Here is a 20,944-nt window from a genome sequence, read left to right as displayed (position 1 = left end):
ATAGAGAATAGACAGATGTGTCAAATAGGCAAATGAAGGCTTACAGCAGTAACGAGGGAACCCTACATTAATTAGATGAATCAAAGAGGGTTTTTTAATAGCTGGACTTTGGTAGTCAGCCTTCGAAGGAGGAAGTGGCCAAATATGGAAACAAACTATGGTGGTTAGTTTTAGGAACGTAATCTAAAGTTTTTTAGCAAAGCAGATGGAATGGGGGGGGGGGAAGGGCAAGGTCTACCAGTGCCAGGCTTATGTTCGCCAAGCTCAAGCTGGCCAGAGTCCCTTCACTGTGAGGTTTTCTATTATGGAAGCAGCACAGTATTTAATTTGTCAACCAAGATGAGGTTCAGTACTAACCTGAGGATTAACCTTATTTAAGCTTTCACTAGGATGAAAAGAAGAGAGAGTAATCACTTGGTATTTTCCCATTCTCTGCTAAAAGGCACACATACACGCACACACACACACACACACACACACACACACACATACACACTCACACACACACATGTCAATGGCTACTCATTAAAACCTAGCAAGTTGTGAATGCAGAAATACCAATATTAAAATTTTATGGAAAGACATGCCTATTATAGTTAAAATAATTTTGGAGAATTCCAAAGTCTAAGCACTGAGTATTGGCAAGAAAGGCCAGTGCCCCTGATCTGAGTCCCCAAACAGAGGCACACATATACAGTCAACAGATATCTTGGCAGACAGAGAGACAACATAATGGAATAAAAGAATCCTTTTGTTGATAGTACTGGAACAAATAGAGTGCTGTTAGGAACAAAGAAAAACAATAACAAAACCTAACAGACCACAGATCGCAGACCCCACACAAAAATCAATGAAAGATTGATTATAATCCTAAATGTAAAATGCAAACCTATAAAGCTACAAGGATTTTACATTTAAAGCTCAGGAAAAAAATCTAGAAGTTGGAGTTTGTTGGTTACTTTTAGATACAAGAATAAAGTCATGATGCATGAGAGAAATAATTGTAATGGTAGATTTTATTAAAGTATCTTGCTCCAGGCTCAGCCAGTCCTAAAATTAACCTCTTTATGCTATGTAGTTTTGTGCAGAAATTACTGTAAGAATAAAACCTCAGACACCTTGAAAAAAGACCTTTGATCCCAGAATGAATGAAAATGTGAGGAGAATGAGAAGGAAAGTCACCGACTGGGAAAATGTTGTACAAGATGTATTGAACAGAGGACTATTTTTGAAAATACATCAATGATGTTTATTACTCAGCATTGAGAAATTAAACATTCAATCAAAATCTTCAAAATACATGAGTAAATGGTTAAAAAAAAGTAGAGCTGATAAGCAAGTCTGTTTGCAGAGGCTAGGCATCATATGTCAACAGAGAAAGGCAAATTGAAGCAGTGTGATGTTAAGGATACAACTTATTGTGTGGAAGTTCAACTCATTACCTCCCTTAAAGCTGGCAAGGGTGTACGGCAGAAGGAACACTCCTTTGGTACTTACAGCACCACGTTTTCTGGTATATCACTCATAATTAGTTCTTGGCATTTTCTCAAATAAATTGAAAGTTGGTATCTCCGCAAAACCCGTTTAAGACATACAAAGCTACTTCAATCATCATTTCCAGATCTTGAAAGGATGAAGAGTTGATAAGTCAATTGGGGATGTTAGGGATGCTAAGTCACTAGGTGACTAAGTAAAAGAAACCTGAAAAGGCTAAACATGGTATAAATTTGGAAAAGACAAAAATTGTAGAGATAGTAAAATGATCAGTTATAGGTAGATGCTTTAAGGGGAAAGAGATAAATAGTTGGTCTACAACATTGTTTTTTTTTTGGCATGCTCAAGCTAGTCTACATGATACTATATGTATGTTAATATATTTTTGTAAAAATCCATAGAATATACAATACCAGCATGAACTGTAGGTTTGGGGAAGGTCTATACATAAATTTGTGATTATTTCAGTAAGTGTACCACTTTGTCATGTTATTTTGACAGGTAGGGTCTTATATTTAGCTAAGTACAATATGAGAGCTCTGCACTTTTAGCTGAATTATTCTATAAAGATAAAATTGTACTAAAACTAAAAGCTATTGAACATTTTCATGCCATGGTGGTAGTAGGGAAGGCTATAAGTTTAAAGAAGTATGGTGATGGGGTCAGGACAATTAATCCCTATTTATGAATTGCTATGGCCAACTTTGTATGCTGTTTATGCCAATAATGGATGTCTTCAGGTTACTAAGTAGTTATCCCCAAATTAGTTGATATAACCAGAATAAGTCAGGATAAACAGAATGGAATGCCATATTAATAATTGTTCAATATTGTGTAATATATAAGCAAATAAATACTTTACATATTTTATTCTCGTTGCCTATTAGTTAGTGTGTTGTTGCATGATTGTACAGACTGACTGATAACCTGACTAAAGATTCTTTCTGTATTTGTTATGCCACACAGAGTTTAACAGTTTACACACACTGCTTCAGTTAATCTTTGAGAAAATAGATGTGCAGCATGGCTTTCACCATACGGGTGTGAAAATAATAGCTTTAAGTGATGTCTTCCTGTTTTCAGTAATTCAGTTGTGCTATTCATTTAAATTTTCTTACTCTCTGTGAAATGCAGGCAGGCGCCACTCCCCATAATTTTGGTGTACAATGTGGTAACACAGATATAACAGATATTCAGAATATATTTTTATAAATAATTGATTCCTTCCGTACATATTATTAGTGGTTTTAGTTAATAATTACTGGAGTTGATATTTTAAAATTCCCAAAAGACAAACTATTCATTGAAGATAGAGTTGATAGTTTGGGAGCTGTATCACCTCTCCATGATAGCAACTCGCCATTGGTAAACTTGAGTGGCTAATTAATTACACGAGTTTATATTTTTTAATTTATAGCTCTTGGTATAATTTAGTGTGGGATTGCATATTGTAGAGATTATATCTATTATGTCTCTGCCATTATATAAAGCATGCATTGTTTATCTGTGGATTCCTCATTGACAAATTTAACCAAATATGAACACAATATAAAATAAATGGTCATGATTATGCAAAACATCTATATATCTTCCTCTTTTTGACATTTGAATTGTACAGTATTTAAATTGTGTTAGCTATTTAGGTCTCATTTGACATATACAAGAGGAAGTATGTAGGTTAAATATAGATATTATACCATTTTATATGAGACAGTTGAACAACCACAGGTTTTATTGTCTGAGGGTTTCTGGAAACAAACCTTCATGGATACAAAAGAATGATTGTACTTGTAAACTATTTGCTATCCAGAAGACAGGTATGATTCTATAATATCCTGAGAAGAAATGCACTCTTGTAGGTGGAGGAGAACCAAAATGATTGAGGAAAACAATGTTGCCACTAATGAGACTGATTCTTGTCTCCAGTCTCAAGGTTACTACATGGAGATTCATACAACACAAAAATAATGAGAACAAATGTCCTTGGAATACTTCCTACTAAACATTTATCTTGAGTATATAATATCCCAAGCACTGTTCATGGGCTTCTTTCTCATTCTCATAGTCCATAAACAGAATCTGTGACTTCAGTGCAGAGGGACTCAGCAGCATATCCAACTTCATGTCTCACTAATCAGTGCTGTGCTTCTGGGAAGAAGTCTTTATTTCCTTATCAGTTAGTGAGTAAATCTTCTTAATGGTCTCAAGATTTGCAGTGAAGGTTGTTGAAAGAAATGTTGTATCTCTGAGCTTTCATTTTGCGTTTCCAAGCAACAGGCATTATTCTATGTTAAGCATTTTATAATTTGATTTCATAATTTCCATATATTCAATATATTTAACTGTTTCTTAAACACAGTACAAGGGTAGAGAATAAAATGGCCACAGAGGATCTGTGGAAGGAAGTAGAAAAGAAGAGACACATGGATAAATACCATGCCAGGAACGTTAAATCCCTTACTACAAATATAAAGTTTTATGTTAACACCCCTCTCAGTGAGCAAGCGTCCAACATGCAGAAAAAAATAAAAATCCAGGGGATGTCTCTTTAACTCATTTTCTTTCTTTAGCTGCCATTTCTTAATTGTTCATCCTAACACCATTTCAAGTGTCCAATATTTCTCATCCATTACAAATGAACAACTGATTTTTTTTTTTAAAAAAAGACAATGTTTAGAAGGAAAGTTAAGTGTTGGAAAACTCTATGAGGTTAATTGCCAATTATTTATGATAATCTTGGAACAAAAGAACAATGGAGTTAATTTTTTTTCTTGATAGAAATGTGTGAGCTTAGCTCTGTCAGGTCAGGAGCTCCTGACTTAAATTCAAGATATTGTCTGATAACAGAAATGAAGGCCAAGTACCCACAGAATGAAACTTAAGAGAAATGCCATATTTCAAAGGAAAAAAAAATGTCTTCTTCCATTCAGCTGATTACTAGAACTTTGGACCAAACATGTTGGAAAATAAATTTCTAATAATCTTGTATGTCAGTTCATCTCTCTAGGTTCTTAATTCACTTCATGTGCCTAATTCTTTATTTCTAATTTTTATTGAAAAATAAATATCATGTGAAGGGTGCTCCCTCAGGCTGCAACAGAAAAGAAGCTATAGTAGCTCCTGCCCCGTGTCCATACCCCTGTGGATCCCACAGACCATCCCTCATTGACCACTCTTCTCTCCCATTACTGTCCCAGTGATGACAACCTCTGCTCAACCACAGGCCAAGCCTACCAGAATATTAGGTAGGTTGCCATTGAACGTGACTTTCCCCACTTTCTCTGTTCTCCCACACCCAACCCTCAAAGTCCTCCTAAGTACTATAATGGAATACCAGACTTCTTCCCCCCTGTCCATGCCACCAGTAGCTCATAAGCCATCACCTTCCAGGCCTTCCCTTCTCCCAGTCTTCAATACCAGCAAGAACTCCCCACAAATACACCAGCCAAACAGGGCAGTAAAACAGGCAATACATAGCCAGCAGAATCTCTGAAAATCCCAAGAGGACACAGAAACCAAGGAGGAGAATATCCAACCAACAAAGACAAAGCCAGATCAGCATCCAGACCTATAATTACCCCAAAACTCAGATACTTAGATGGCAAGGTAAGAACATCATCAAAGACAGCAAGGGTAATATATCTCCACCAGGGCCCAGCTATCCTACCACAGGAGACCATGAATATTCCAACACAGATAAATCACAAAAAGAATTAACTGTATGAAGATGATAGCAGTCCTTAAAAAGGAAATTATCAAATAACTTCAAAAAATTGAGGAAAACACAAACAAGGAATTGGAGGAAATAAATAAATCCCTCAATGAAAGTTAAGAAATTGCAAAAATAATATGGGGAAATTAGTAAATCCCTTAAAGAATTCCAGGAGAATACAAACAGTGGAGGACATTAATAAAACTTTTCAAGACATGAAAATGGAAATAGATGCAGTAAAGAAAACACAAACAGGCAATTCTGGAAGTGAAAATTTTAGGTATGCCAACAAGAAATTCACAAATAAAACTTCAACAACAGAATATAAGAGACGGAAGAGAGAATCTAAGGCATTAGTAAAAGAAATAGATAAATGATTAAAATTAATAACTCTAAAAAATTCCTGACATAAGACCTCCATGAAATTTGAGAAACTATGGAAAAAAAATTTAAGAATAGCAGGTATAGAGGAAGGAGAATAATCCCAGCTCAAAGGCCCAGAAGATATTTTCAACAAAATCACAGAAAAAATATTCCTAACCAAAAGAACAAGATGCCTATAAATACACAAGATGCATACAGAACACCAAGTAGATTGGATTAAAAATTAAAGTTCACTTGTCACATAATAGTCAAAACACTAAATATACAGAAAAAATATTGAAAACTGTAAGGGAAGGAAAAAGCAACATATAAAGGCAGACCTTTTAGAATTACACTTTACTTCTTTATGGAAACTCTAAAAGCCAGAAGGACTTAGAGAGATGTCTTGCAGACTTTAAGAGACCAGAGATGCCAGTCCAAATTACTATACTCAGCAGAACTTTCAGTCATCATTGATGGATAAAATAAGTTTCAAATAAAGTTAATTTGAATAATTCATCCCTAGAGAAGGTGCTAGAAGAAAAACTTTAACCCAAGGATGTTCATTTACTACTCTCATAAAAACACAAGAAAAATATTCTCACAAAAGACAAAACCAAAAGAAGCACACACACACACACATACTAACAGGAATTCATAATTATTGATCGTTCAAGTCTTTCAATATCATTGGTCTCAATTCCTCAACAAGAAGATAAAGACTAACAGAGTAAATGTGGAAACAGGATCTATCTTTTTGATGTATACAAGAAACCAACCACAACATCAGGAATTGACATTACTTTGCAGTAAAGAGTTGGAAAAAAATACGCCAAATGTACTTAAGAAAAGCTGGTGCAGCAGACATTTTAATACCTAACAAAATAGGCTTCAAACCAAATTAATCAAAAGAGATGGGGAAAAACACTACATACTCCCCAAATAAAAAATCGACCACTATGACATTTCTAAATTTAACATCTATGCTCCATATCTGAGTACATCTATGAAGACATTTCTAGAGATGATTAACCAAAGTGCGAAGACATGTTTGGAATGTGCATTATACCACCTCATTGACTGGGGCTTGTATGGGACGAGAGGAGGGAGGAGGAAACCCTAAGAGCAGGTATTGCATCTTCCTGCCTCTTGACTGGAAAGATGCAAGATCCTGTGTGCTGCCAGGCCCCAACTGTCAAGATGGACTGAAACCATTTGCCAATAACTAACCCTTCCATTTTTAAAGTGTGAAAATAAAATAATAAAATAAAATAAAATAACTAGAAATCAGGACTAAGCCTCTGGTATCTGAGTCTGTGTGGAACTGGTAGCCTATTTAGCCTATTTATATATTGACACAATTACATGGAAGGCAATTCTTCCAAGACATTGTTGGAAATCTCCTTAAGATGTGATGACTTATTTGTCCCCAGAAAGTGATACAATGAAGAAAGAGGCACAGTCTATAACATGTCTGTCTTCTCGCTTCAGCAGCCACATGGATCAGTGCTACTGAATCTTGGCAATTAGATTTTTAAATAGTTTAGTCAAATGATAAATGTGAAAATTTGTAAATATTTGCACTCCAAATCATAATCTGTCAGCCACAGGTTCTTGAGTGTTGGCATAAGCCACCTTACCAAGTCTTGTAGTCATGTTTTAAAATTACCTTGCCTTAGGCACTTGAAATGGCATGGTACTTCTCCCAAGGCCATCCCAAAGAAACTAGTAAGAAGATAAATTCATGAAGAATTTAAGAAGAGGCCGGGCGGTGGTGGCGCACGCCTTTAATCCCAGCACTTGGGAGGCAGAGGCAGGCGGATCTCTGTGAGTTCGAGACCAGCCTGGTCTACAAGAGCTAGTTCCAGGACAGGCTCCAAAGCCACAGAGAAACCCTGTCTCGAAAAACCAAAAAAAAAAAAAAAAAAAAGAATTTAAGAAGATTGTGAAAAAATACTAAGTATCACTCTTGGTAATACATAAAGACTATTTAAATATTATATTTAATGCTTAAATAGACATGTCACAATCTGTTATTTGCAAGCAACTGATGGTAAGATGTAAAACTTACTCTCCTCTGGCAACATTTACTGAAGGGGCTAAGAGTCACTTTGGAATGCTGCATAATAGCGGTGAGTTTACAAAAGTAAAGCCAGTGCCTGGTTATTTCTAGCTGCTACTGATCATCCCGAAGACTGGTGCTGATTACCATCTTGGTCTGCATCAACACAATAAATAAAACGTGAAAACTAAAACAGAGTAAAGAAAGAATGCAGAAAAATTAATCAGTGTTTGAACAAGGCTAATATTTTTACTGGTAGTGATATTGTCAATTTAATTAAGTCTTTTAAATATAATGTGGATATCTGAAACAAACATAATCACTGCAAGAGAAAGCAGTGCAAACATGGCCCTGGAGTTTATGAACCATAATCAGAATGCACGAATTTGGGTGGTGGAAACAAATACTTCTAGTTATCACAATCTGTAAGTCAAGTAACCTAGTGAATTAAAAACTAAAATAGCATCCCTTGGATAGTCTCAGTTTGTCAAACCTAAAAATAAAGGCCAAGACAGTAAGAAATTAAAAGATAAAGAAAATAGACCAACTACAAATTAAGTAATAGATCAGAAAGTCAATACATTTGGCAGATAAAATATCCTATGCAAGTACTATCCCTTCTAAAGATCTCCGAAAAGGCACAGCTTTTTCTAAAATTATCAAGAATTATGAATGAGTTCTCAGACATGGAAGCAAACTTTACACCTCATAATAATGAGCAGAACAAATAGAAAGCACTTTTAATTCTGTAGAGCATTTGAACGGGATAATTAACATTTTAACTTTAAAATGGGTGTAGATTACCATTCTTAGACATTAAAGATATGCACTTTGTTTAATGATACTGTATTAGTTTTCTTCAGTAATAACATGAACAGATATGCAGATAGTAGAGATGATGGTGTAATTTGGATGTCTATTTCTACTGATGGTGGAAAGTGTGCTCTATGATGAGCTGATGACAGACAGAGCTGCAGTGCCATGTACAATGTAGAAAACAAGAAGCTCATATGACCACATTTTCTCTCTTTTATTATAAAGCCAGAGATGTGAAATGAGATTTCCATTCTGATGACTTTTAAAGACTCCAGCTCTAAATATCATAGCTATATTAATTTTCTACCTCCAAAAACTGAAGAGGAGACTGACATTTCCACAAACATTTTAGAGGCACAAACAATGCTGAAAACATAGCACACACTGTGGAATTTTTAGAAAAAAATTACCAAGAATTATATCAAAGAGGAACTCTCATCACAAACCAAGGAACAGATGTGTTATATTCTCTATAGACAGTTCTATTCAATATAAGCAATAATGTCAAAAGAAAATTGGAAAAGAAAAAATTATCTTTCTACAAATAATGTCATAGGATTTGGGTCCATTTAGCCAGTGACTTGGGGTAGCAAGCTCTAGGGTGTGGTCATGTCTGCTACATGACAACTGATAAGCTGAGGAGGAAGGGTCTCTCACTCTTTAGCTCTCCCCTTGCCTTGTATGGTAGGAACTAGGAGTGGAACAGGCGGCTTGCTGTTGGTGCTCTTTCCCCTTGGACAACTGCTGTGGTGTCTAACCTATCCTGTATCTGAGTGATCGCCCCTATTATACATCTAAATAAATTTTCTTGAACCTCTCCCAGACACACCTGGATTCTCACTACACCATAGCCCTTTGGTAAACACACACACACACACACACACACACACACACACACACACACGCACACACACACGCACACACACACCACATGACAAATATTATAAGGGTTATTTTAGCTTTCACATAGTAATAAATGATTTTGAATGCTATCATTTAATGTATGGCTGCTTTGGAATAAAGTTTGATAAGTGAATGAATAAAAGAAAAATAAAAGTTCAGAAATAGCCAGTATTTATTTTAAAATTATATCAAAGAACAGTCAATGGGAAATTTTAAATTCAAAGGGATAGAAAGGACTATTCAATAAAATTATGAGACAATAACTAATCCATGTGACAGATAACTGACAGAGATTCTCTATCACCAAAAATAACAATACTTTCCAATTTAAATCAAGTCAGAAATCTAAAAGAAATATTTCCGCCAGAAAACAAGAAGTTATCACTCCAGTCTTAAGAAAAGTAAGAGTTTCTATCCAAATAATACAAAAGATAAATGTTACTTTACCAACACTGAAGATATCAGTATTTGAAATATTAAGATTAGAAAAAAGAAAAAAAATCATTAAAACACCAACCTTTGAATTTGTGATAGTGTCCTGAGTATAAGGTATGTTTGGGTAATGGTGCCACAAAGCTTAAGACAGTACCCAACCAATATATGATTTGACTTAAAGTTCACAACATTAGATATAAACCATATAAAACACTTCTTAGATGATCAAGAATTTGAGAATAGATAGTTCTTGGAGCAACCATAAAACAAAATACTACTGGTCTTCTAAAGGAATGTAAGAATAAAATGACTACTAATGACTTTATGATAGAACTAATGACTTTATGATAGATATGTTGTAGATCAGTGCCTTGCTCTGCCATCATAAGAGAAGCTTTGTATTGCAAGAGTGGGCCACAAATGCAGACTCCCACAGACAGACAGAATGGAGAGTAAGAGTCTTTGAAATACCCTGACCCAAATGGGGTGCCTCCATCAAATCCCTCGTGTCAAGGCTCACAGAGCTCTACAGATGAGGAGGCAGAAGGAATATAAAAGCCAGAGGGAATAAAGAACACCAAGGAAACAAAGCCTTGTAAACAGGACTGAAGCACTTATGAACTCAGAGAGGCTGGAGCAGCATGACAAGATGTGCAACAGATGGAGTCCTCAAACTGAAAGACGTGAATCCATCCCTAACCCAGAAACTATCTTCAACTGATAACCACTTTCAAATGAAGATTTAGTGTTCTCCAATGGAGTCTCACTGGGGAAACAAGCTTCTCTTTAGTGTAGACCACATGATCAGCATTAGATGGCACATAGGAAACTATAATAATGGCATTTCTGGAGGTAAATTGTCTCACACTTTCATATTGGAAATGTTTCTTTTATTGCTCTTTTTGAAAATTCTATTCCTCTTTGATTTCTTTATAATCTATCACCTATCTATCTATCTATCTATCTATCTATCTATCTATCTATCTATCTATCTATCTATCTATCATCTATCTATCATCTATCTATCATCTATCTATCTGTCTGTTTATCAATCATCTTTCTATCTATCGATCTATCATCTATCTACTTTTCTATCTATCTATGTACCTATATCTCTTTATTTCTCTTTTTCCACCCTACATGTCTTTTGTATATATTAAGGCTTCTGGTTTTATATTTTTATGGGATTCCTGAGTGCGCAACAAGTAAAACAATTCCTGCATTTAGCACTTGTTTCTTGTGTCTATTTTATGTGTATATGTTTTCGTCCTATTCTAATGTGTTTGTTCTTATTGTGTCTTATTCTATTTTATTCCTTAGTAGCCTGTTTGCTTCTTTTTTTCTTTTTCTTTCTTTTTTTTTTTTTTTTTTTTTTTTTTTTGGTTTTTCGAGACAGGGTTTCTCTGCAGCTTTTTTTAGAGCCTGTCCTGGAACTAGCTCTTGTAGACCAGGCTGGCCTCAAACTCACAGAGATCCGCCTGCCTCTGCCTCCCGAGTGCTGGGATTAAAGGCATGCGCCACCACCGCCCGGCTGCCTGTTTGCTTCTTTTATTTTTTTTTTTAATAAAGCATTATGCAATTTATTTTGGGGGTAGTTTCCATCACTTTCTGTTTGTTTAGCATATCCTTTTTTTTTTCCTCATGGTTTTTTTTTCTTATATTTAAAAATTTCCATCTCCTTCCCTCCTCCTCCCCCCTCCCTCCCCTCCTCCTTCCCCTTCCCTCCCCTCCTTCTCCCCCTTCCCTCCCCTCCCCTCCACCCATACCTCCCCTCCCTCATGGGAGATCACCAACTCCAGTTGGAATGGGACTGATGGATCATGCGACCAAACCCGTCTCTCTGAATGTGGCCAACAGCGGGGGCTGACTGAGAAGCAAAGGACATTGGCGCTGGGCTCTGATTCTTCTGCATGGACGGGCTCTGTGGGAGCCTTCTCAGCTTGGTCGATCACCTTCCTGGACCTGGGGGGAGTTGGGAGGACCTTGGTCTTAGCATAGAGTGGGGAACCCTGATGGCTCCCTGGCCTGTTTGCTTCTTAATGAAGACAGAAGTGGTTGAATCTGGATGGGACAGGGTATGAGGAAGAACTGGGTAGAGTAAAGGGAGAAGACACGGCAACCAGAATATATAATACAATAAATTCTATTTATAATAAAAGATGAAAGTCAGTATAGTTTAAGGGCAAAATCTCAACATGTATTGAAAAAAATCAAAACATAATTATAATAATACATTAAATCTTACCAATTAGTATGAAAGAGACAAAACTACAAGAACACATGGAAAAAAGTGACATTGTATACAAAAGAAAATTCAAATAGAACTAAACATTTGTGAGCATAAATACATACATTTCAGTATCATTAGTACTTATAAAAATGCAAATTAAAACAGCACCTAAATATCATTTCATGCCACAAAACTTTCAGTGTTTATGTGTGCATACCAATAACACATACAAATTTTTTCTCAGTATAGTTTATAGGAACATGTTTTAAAATGATGCTTTAATGGACGAAAAACAATGGTTGAAATTGGTAAGGGACAAAATCCAAGTCTGAAATGCCATTACAAAGCTGTATTTAGTAAATTGTGAGAAGCCCATACAATCAATTTTGTTTTTTTTTAAATTAAGATTTACAACAGTACTTTGATACATTTTACTAATGTTTTGATAGATCCACTACTATGTTAGCCAGAATGTAGGAAAAATTGCAATCTGATGGCCTTCAGAATGTCACTTAGCATTTTATTGGAAAAGTGCCAATGTTTATATTTAATTAACATTATTTTCCTGTGTTGTGTAATTAGATAAATCATGAATTAATACAGGACTTAATCTGCATTTTTTATTAATTTCCAAAGTACCATAGACAAATTTTGATGCTTACCAAAGTTTTTTAAAGACAATAAATTAAATAAATTTCATGTCTTTGAACTTTTTGCAGATTCAAACTTGATTTTAGAGATAGGAATGATTTTCTTTCATCTACTGTAGTCAATTAATTAAACCTAAGCAAATATCTCAGCATTTATTAAAATACTATGAATAATATGCAAATGAAGGGGCACAATTTCCAATCATAGAGGGCTTTCCTACTGCTCCCCTTACTCATTAGAAGGTATGTTGCTTGGCAGGGGCACTCATTTGAATTTTCTTTCTTTAAAGCCATTTCACAGGATTGTTTCAGAAACTCATTACCATGGCAATTGTCATAATCAGCTAATATGCTAATATTCTTCCAGCTTTTTCTTGAACCTACTGTGAATTTTTAATTCATGACTCACAAAATTGCCACTTGAGAACTTTTATTGGTTTAAAACGGCTTTACATAATAGAATTCTGAGGGAATATTACAAAGACTTGCTAAGGATTCTAACATGCAAAGATGGGTAACTTCATCTTTGACTTTATTTTCTCCCAAGAAGACTAGGAAAAATGAAGTTCTATCTGTTGTTTTTTTTTTCTTAGATGTTTTAAAAGTTCTTTTGAGATTATAATATAATTATAACAATTCTCTCTTCCATTTCTTTTCTCCAAATATTCCCACCTTTCAAATTCATGGCCTCTGTTTTCATTAATTGTGTTTATATGCATACATGTATATATGAATACTGTGTATTTTATATATATATATATATATATTTCTAAATATGACTGCTGAGTCTGGGTAATGTTATCTGTATGCTTACAGAGATGACTTTTTAGCATTGGATAACCAACTGATGTGATGTTCCCTGGGGAAACCATTTCTCCTACTCTCGGCATTTCTTCTTGTCTCTACTTCTTTGTGTAGAATTGAGGCCTTAATAAAAACAACTACAAAATGCCTGTACTTCCAGGTGAGATTAGTACTTAGTAGAAAATGAGAGTAAACTACTATCATTCTTGTTTTAAGTATATTCTGGCAAAAAAAAAAAAATGAAGCTTTATGTTGGGCTCGCAAAATATATTATCTGTTTATACTGCATTATCATCTTGCAGCTATTCCTGAGAATCAAGTGATGACACCCGCACTTCTCAGTGAAACACCGTTCTGCTTTGCTCGTCGTCTGTGAGCTGAATACTGACACTGGGACCCAGTGTTTTATTCCATTGCTGTAATTTAGTCTTTGGGTCGAGGGAAGGGTGATGCAACTGAGGGAATGGAGGCAGGAAAACTGTGACATGAACTGTATGAGAGGTTAAAAAAAGTTTCTTTGTAACTTAAAAATAAGAGATTCTAAAAGCTAACATCATGTCACATAGCCAGAGTTTGATTATACTAGAAAGCCAGAGATGATAGAGAGAAGGAGTGAGAGCATGTTTTAAATATAACTAGTTCAATTTATCAGCTATGGAGTGGTTTCAAAAAATGTGTTAATTTTGTGCTCACTCTAGGATTTAAATTTGTGAATTTTTCTATCTGTAATGTGTTTCCAAAATAAATAAACATAAAAGGCCCATATGTGCCTAGCCACGTTTATCTTGATGTTTTTATTCCTACATGAAGTGTCTGTGTGACTACGGAGAGACATCATAAGTAATACAAATACACACCTCAGATCATACAAGAAATCAGACAAAACACATGCACCACAAATTATACAAAAGATAGATACTTCTAAGGTTTGGAACTTTTCAATAAGTAATGTTAGTTTATAAGGGATGTTTTTCCTTTGGAAGTTAGGTTATGTGATTATTTTTGTATTTGAGAGAGCACTCTCTGACCTCCAGTTCTACAGCTTAGGAGAAGTGAGGACAAGAAGTGCTGAGAAAAGTTCACTTGCAGTTTGCAAGTGAATGGGAATGGGAATGGCCTATGTTAGAAAGTCATGCCTTGAAAATGGATGTCAAAAATGTCTTTTTCATTGCATAATCGACAAACAAAATTAAGTCAACCTATTCAAAAGAGGTTACTCACTCTTGAGATTCTCATACCCAACTATAAATATAAAATCTAACTCTACCATATTAATAATGCTAATTGTTTAATAGTGTTATTTATTTATTTATTTATTTATTTATTTATTTATTTATGGTAAGGATTTGCTACTATGGGACACATGTTGAAGTCAGAGGAAAATTTTCAGGAGTTTTTCCTTTCCTTCCATCTTTATATCTTTATGTGGTCTCTAAGAATTGAATAGGTTGTCAAACTTGTTTGACAAGTACTTTACCTATGAGCACTTCTCAGTTACCTTACTGTATTTGTCTTGGGAATCTTTTATGTTCATGAGAGAAATGGCTAATCAAAGATTTGAGACAACATTTTGGCTCTAAAAGCTGTTGACTTTTGTGTGTGTGGTGGGACTAAAGAGGTGAAACAGAGAATTAAAAAGAATAATCTGTCATAGAAATTTCACAAAGCAAAGCCACAACATTTTGAATAAAATTTGTTTCTTCTTGATTATTCAGGAAATACAGTCATGTCTACATTTGAAACAGGTGTTTCAGAGCTCTGCCATCTGTTTTTCACATGAGGATACAAGGAAATATAGAACAAAAATGGACACTGATTTATTCATGAATAGAGAGGCTTTGACTGTCATTCCATATGCTTACCAGTAAAAGGGAAAACTTACAAAGAAGGCAGTTGTTAAAGAAAGACCAGTATCTTAGCTTATATAAAGATTTTCCTCTGATGCCATCCTTTCTTGGGTCACTGAAGGCATGGAATCCAAAGTCAGCACTGGGATTTGGTACCCAATCTAACCATCCATACTTTGGCTGTCTAATATATATTCTTCAATGACCTCAAAAATGAAAATGTACAAAATAGATAGGTACTATTGTAGAATATAATTAAGATCTTTATATTTGCTTATGCTGTGGAATATTTGTTTAAAGATCCAAAGACATGCTGTATTTTTTATGTTGCATTTGCTTAATTCTGTGAAGCTCTATTACTTTGCCTGTCTAAAACAGTTGATTGATCTTAGCTGAATGGCCAACAGCAAGACATGAGGAAGGGTAGGCAAGGTTGACAGGCAGACAGAATAAATAGAAGGTGAAAAAAAGAGAAAGGAGATAGAGCAACCAGAGAAAGAGGAGAAGAAAACACCAGGAGTCAGCCAACCCAGAAAACCACGGAGAATGGAGTTAAAAAAAAGTATGCAGAAGTAAAGAAAGATAAAAGCCCAGAGGCAAAAAATAGATGGGTTAACTTAAGGAAAGCTGGCTAGAAACAAACAAATCTAAGACTGGGCATATATAAGTAAATACAAGTCTCTATGTGACTTACTAGGGAGCTGGGTGGCAGGCCCCCCAAAGAGAATAAGAGCAAAGGGAAAAACAACCAACAACATAAGGCTTAATAAATGTTATTTTCCATTATATTGTTATTTATTATATATTACTTATGAAGAATATACATTTCAATTCTATATTACCATATGGCAATACAGCAAATTAGTAAATTCCTTTACTGTAGTAATAGTACCAACTTCAAGGTGGTTTTGAAGAAAATGCAATGGTTTAGTAATTCTTTTTTGCTAAAAAACTCAAATCACAATTTTCACACAAAATTAGACTTTATTTATGAATAACTTATCACAGAGTAAATAAGAGCCTTAAGCAATATATTCATGTGTAGTTGTAATGATGAAAATATTAAAAGTCTTGTTGATTTTAATAAGCCTAAAATGAATTTGAAATAAAAGGATAGGATATGTCAGGAGAAAGGCTGCAGGAGGTTCATTACTGATTATAAGATGTGAAAGGCACATATTCTTTACTGGAATGGGCATTCATCCTTACCACATTGATATGAGTTTAATCTGATTTATAACTGCATGCTTGGCATCCCAAGTCTATGATCCTAGTAGTTAAGACACTGGGAATGGAAATTGAGCCTATGGCTAGCCAAGGCTACAGATTAATCTTACAGTGGCCAGCTGGACTTCACAGAGAAATTCTTCATAAAAATAAATAAATAAGCTCATAAATATATAAGCCAAATTTGATTTAAGTCCCATTTTTATCATTCCAAGAAACTAGACTGCAACATTTGTAGACATTGTCCTAATATTAACTTTATAACTAAACAGGTTACAAGGGTAAATGTCAGAAGGGTGGAGCCAGTAAAAGTAGGGAAGAAGGGAGAATGGGGAATTGTGGAGAACAGGAGGAAATAAGTACAGGCTGCAGTGCCATAAATGCATGAAAACTTCCTACTAATGTCCAGAACTTTGATTTTCATTAATTTGATTGGATTTGGGGAGGATCAGCACATTTTAACCCAGCCCATTTTTGCTTAAAAACACATTTCTTGAATCTTATTTTTATTATTTTAAAAAAAACAATCCAAATTCCCACTCCTTCCCCTCCTCCCATTTTCTCCACACACCCTCCCACCCTAACCCTTCTAATCCTAAGAGAGGGTAAGGAACTTTGCTTTGTGGAAAGTCCAAGGCCCTTTCTACTACATCTAGGCTGAGCAAGGTTTACATCCAAAATAATAGGATCCCCAAAAGCCAGTAATGCAATAGAGATATATCCCAGTGCCACTGCCAGTGGCCCCTCAGTCTGTCCCAGCCATACAGCTGTCAACCACATTCAGAGGGACTAGTTTGGTCCAATGCTTGTTTCTTCCCAGTCCAGCTGGAGTTGGTGAGCTTCCATTAGCTCAAATAAACTGTTTCAGTGGATGAACCCTTCATGGTCTTGACCTCTTTGCTCATATTCTCATTCCTTCTGTTTTTGGACAAAAGTTCTATGGTGACATTTAAGATAAACATCAGTCTGAACACAGGGCAAGGACAGTTCTGGCACCCTCTACTTTATTGCTTAGGGTCTTAGCTGGGGTCATTCTTGTGGATTCCTGGAAACTTTTCTAAAGCCAGGTTTCTTGCTAACCCCATAATGGCTCCCTCAATCAAGATATCTCTTTCCTTGCTCTTATATCTGTCCTTCCTCCATCTTGACTATCATATTCCCTCAAATTCTCCTTAACCTTGCCCTTCTCCCCTCCTCTTTGCCATCTCTCCTTCCTTCTACCCACCCATTCCCACAAGCTACAATTTTTTTCAAGCGATCTTGCCTGTTTCTAATTTCCAGGTGGGTCTATATATGTTTTTCTTTGTGTTCTACCTATTACTTGGCTTCTTTAGAATCATGAATTATAGGCTCAATGTCCTTTGTTTATGGCTAGTATCCACTTATGAGTGAGTACATACTATATTAATTTTGGGGGGTCTGGGTTACCTCACTCATAGTGTTTTCTTATTCCATCCATTTGCATGCAAAATTCAAGATATCATTGTTTTTTACCGTTGAGTAGTACTCTAATGTGTAGATGTGCCACACTTTCTTTATCCATTATTCAGGTGAGGGCCATCTAGGTTGTTTCCAGGTTCTGGCTATTACAAATAATGCTGCTATGTACATAGTTGAACAAAGTTTTTGTAGTATAATTGGGCATCTCATGGGTATAATCCCAAGAGCGGTGTTGCTGGACCATGAGGTAGGTTGATTCCCAATTTTTTGAGAAATGGCCACACTAATTTCCAAAGTGGTTGTACAAGTTTGCATTTTCACCATCAGTGGATGAGTGTTCCCCTTACTCCACATTCTCTCCACAATAAGCTGTCATTAGTGTTTTTGATCTTAGCCATTCTGACTGGTGTAAGATGGTATCTCAGAGTTGATTTGATTTGCATTTCCTTGATAGCTAAGGAAGTTGAACATTTCCTCAAGTATCTTTTGGCCATTTGAAATTCTATAAAAATGATCACATACTTGGTAGCAAAGCAAACCACCACAGGTACCAAAAAAATAACCCCTGTATCCCCCTGTATTTTATTGAATCACCAGGGATTAAAGTCAGAATTTAACAACAATACTACTCTCAGAAAGCCTACAAACTCATGGAAACTGAACTGTACAGTCAGCTACTGAACCACTCTTAGGTTAAGGAAGAAATAAAGAAATTAAAGTCTTCCTTGAATTCAATGAAAATGAAGGCACAACATATCCAAACCTATGGGACACTATGAAAGCAGTGCTAAGAGGAAAGTTCATAGCACTAAGGGCCCACATAAAGAAAACGGAGAAAACTCAAATTAGTGATTTAACAGCACACCTGAAAATAAAGAAATGTAATAATACAAATTTGTTTATATAAAAATGCTTTTTCTACTACGTTTATGTGTTTACTTCTATGTAGACTTATAGCAGTGGAACATGAAAGAGTAGTTCATCACTATCAGACTTATTGAAAATTGTTTAACAAGAAGTCTTGTTCAAAAAGTATTTCTCCACAAATTAAATTATAATTCTTCAGTGAGAAACACAATGTTTTTTTAAGATAACAGGGTTTATTTTTTCCTTTAAGAGACAGTGAAGAACATACTGTCACCACTTCCCAGCTTTATTATTATTCTTTATAATTTTAACAATTATAAAGATAATTTCTAAGAATAGTTAAAGACATTTGAGAGATTACAAATAGTACCTGAACTCTCAGAAAACAATGTGTTAATGACAAGAGAAAAGAGTAACTATTTTCCTTATTCCAGTCTATGCACAAAACCAAAACTGTCTGTTCTCTCCTTTAATTGAATAGCAGAAACCTAAAAAGACAAATGTAGGCTCTCTAATTTTTAACATGGAAGTGAACACAGAATCATAATAAAAAAAACAGTAAGCATTTTCAGTTAAATCAGATTGAATCAAGGAATATTTTTATGGATGCTTTATAGAATAGGCATTTCAAAAAGTAATGGAAAAATTCTTGTGCCAATGGTATAGGCTGTTTCTCTACATTAATAGGAGAATTTCTTTTAACTAAGACTATTGAATAATGGATTTCTGTAAAATATGTGTGCACACACCAGCTCTGATTCCAACTGGTCTTTGAAAATTAAGAGGTTCACCCTATATCACTTCAGAATGCAAGCCCCAATGCAAGATTAATTGGAATCGTAAAATTGAATGCATGGGATAGAGTCACAGAGCCAAATAGTAAATCTTACATTGTATAAAACTTATTTCACATAGAGTTGCATTTTAAATTCAGAATAAGATGTGGTACAATTATGTGCTAGCCCTTCATTGTTATTTTCCATTGTAGAATACCTTTAAATCTTCAAAGATGATCATAGTGACAGACTTGGACTTTTGTTCCTTTGCTTTAGAAATTAATTTTGTTTCAAGGGAAAAACCATTAATTTTTAATAATATATCAAGTTAAATTTTTAAAATAACTTTAAGATATTTTCTGCATCTTGTGTTTGGTTGGTTTTAACTTTGTCTCTATTTTTTAACTTGTTCATTTACTTCTTCCTCATTCTATAACTCTCCCATGAACAGCTTGTTCACTTTTGTCCCGAGATATAGGTATGTAAGTTATATCTACATATTTTCATTGCCACTTTCTAACTTACTGGGGATAGATCAATGATATATTAATCAAAAGAAAACAAAAAGTTCTCAATATTCTTTCTTTGGTGAGAACCAGAAAGATCCAAGGTAAAACTTACTTTGGAGAATATGGTAAACTATGTTTTACCCTTTGTCCTCTAATTGCATAGTGGCAATAAGTATGATATCTGCTTATGATCAAATGTTGACTTGCTTACCTATGCTAAATGACCTTAGATGATCTACTCAATTTATGAATATCCCAAATTTTCGTCCTTCAAATTATTATAATGGTAATAATGCATATAACATTTGGAGGATCAAATGAGTTAATTCACATCAAATAGTTGTGACAGTGATTATTAGCCAGTAAGGTAGTAGATAAGGTCATAAATCTAAACCCTGCGGGGCTGCTTTTGCTCTCCAATTTATGATTAAACTGTCCTACCTTGCATAATTTCTGTATCTTATCAGTTCATGATGTGGGAGTTTTATACTTTTATTTACCTTTCCAACATTTAGTATGAGTCCTATCTTAGCCATTACATAATATCTATTTCAGACATAACCATTCATCATGTCGCAACCTAGAATCACTTCATCATGACTTTGTCAAGAAGATATTAAAATGGTATTTGCTTATTTCATTGCCCCACGTCTTTCATGCATAACTTCATTTTTTGTTTCTTAACATTTTAAATTTTTCTATGCATTATTTATTACTTGCTATATGCCCATTTGTCACAAATTTACAGTTTTCAACAAACACGAAGTCTTGAGTTCACAATTCCTGAGACAGAATTTCAAACACAAGAT

This window comes from Arvicola amphibius, chromosome 7 (genome assembly GCF_903992535.2).
Source record: "Arvicola amphibius chromosome 7, mArvAmp1.2, whole genome shotgun sequence".
Classification (NCBI taxonomy): Eukaryota; Metazoa; Chordata; class Mammalia; order Rodentia; family Cricetidae; genus Arvicola; species Arvicola amphibius.
The sequence above is the reverse complement of the archived record's forward strand: the minus strand, read 5'-3'. Positions refer to the sequence as shown.